This window comes from Marmota marmota, unplaced genomic scaffold (genome assembly GCF_001458135.2).
Source record: "Marmota marmota marmota unplaced genomic scaffold, marMar, whole genome shotgun sequence".
In the NCBI taxonomy this organism is placed as follows: Eukaryota; Metazoa; Chordata; class Mammalia; order Rodentia; family Sciuridae; genus Marmota; species Marmota marmota.
This window is the reverse complement of record NW_026004731.1, coordinates 824,342-826,099: the sequence shown is the minus strand read 5'-3', so window position 1 is coordinate 826,099 and position 1,758 is coordinate 824,342.

The following is a 1,758-nucleotide window of genomic DNA, read 5'->3' as shown; positions in this document are numbered from 1 at the left end:
GCACAGTGATTGGTTCCCGCCTATTGAGAGGAGAAGCTTGGCCGGGTGGGCACAGCTCCACCTACTGGAAGAGAAGTTAATCAAAGTCTAAGATTGCATTTTTAATTTTTTTTAATTTGAGTTTTTTTTTTCATTTTTATTTTTTTTATTTTTTATTTTTTTATTTTTATTATTATTTTTAATTTTTAATTTTTTTGATTATTTTTTTAAATTTTTCTTTTTTTATTTTCTATTTTTCCTTTTGTCTTTTCATTTCTTTTCAAGTTCCTTATTCCCCTTTCCTCGAATTCTACCTGTTTACTCTCATTCTCTTTAGTGACTTCTTCCCTTCCCCTCTAATACCTTTCCTCCCTAGCATCATGACGCTGTTTATGTGAAATTTACTAAATATCAATAGGTCAATGTTCCGAGGTGTTATATAGTGCTACCAAGTCCCTAGCTACCCCCAAATACTCCAGATCATTCTCCTGTTAACATCCCTCATCAGTACAGCAACCCTCCAAGGTTGCCAAGAGATACCAACCTCAATACCATCACATCATTTGACTTAAATATAAATCCCAAGACGAAACCACAGACCGCTATATGCCATCAGAATCTGTACACAGTTTAGGAAACGAATGAATCTGCATTAAAGTGCAACAAAACTCATCATCTCTAGTCAGAGTCTCCCATCAAAAAAGAGAGACCCCAGAGATGCACAAAACCAAATAAATTTATAGGAGTAAACAGTAACTCAGCAGTCAAACAGAACAAGAAGTAACATGAGCAGCATGAAAAATCAAGGAAGAAAAGGAGTACAAACAATGCCGGACAGCCTAAATACTCAGGAGGACCTCAAGGCATCAGAAAAATGGTCAAATAAAGAACTCAAGGAATACCTTATACAGATGGAATGGAATCTTAAAGAGGATATGAGACAGCAAATTCAAACAGTGAAAGAACACATTGAAAATGAATTACATAAACAGATAAAAGAAGCAAATAAGCATCTTTATCAGGAGATAGAGATTATAAAAAAATCAAACAATAATTCTAGATATGAAGGAAACTATAAACCAAATTAAAAACTCAAATGAGAATATCACTAACAGAGTGGAGCAAGTAGAAGCCAGAATGTCAGATAATGAAGACAAAATATATCAACTTGAAAAGAATCTAGACAACTCAGAAAGGCTGGTAAAAAATCATGAGAAAAACATCCAAGAGGTATGGGATAACATAAAAAAACAAACTTGAGAGTCATTGGGATAGATTAAGGTATAGAGATTCAAACCAAGGGAATGAGCAACCTGCTGAATGAAATAATTATAGAAAACTTTCCAGAAATAAAAAAGGAAATGGATGTACAAATTGTAGATGCATACAGGACACCGAGCATACAAAATCACAGTAGACCAACTCCAAGACACATTGTTATGAAGATATCCAATATACAGAACAAAGAGAAAATATTAAAAGCTACAAGAGAAAGGAGGCAGACTACATTCAGGGGTAAACCAATAAAGTTAACAAAGGATTTTTCATCACAGATGCTAAAAGCGAGAAGATCCTGGAACAATGTATTTCAAACACTGAAAGACAATGGATGCCAACCAAGACATTTGTATCCAGCAAAATTAAGCTTCAGGTATGACAATGAAATAAAAATCTTTCATGATAAACAAAAGTTAAAAGAATTTGCAGCCAAAAAACCAGCACTGCAAAGCATCTTGAGCAAAACACTACATGAGGAAGAAATGAAAAACAATAACCAAA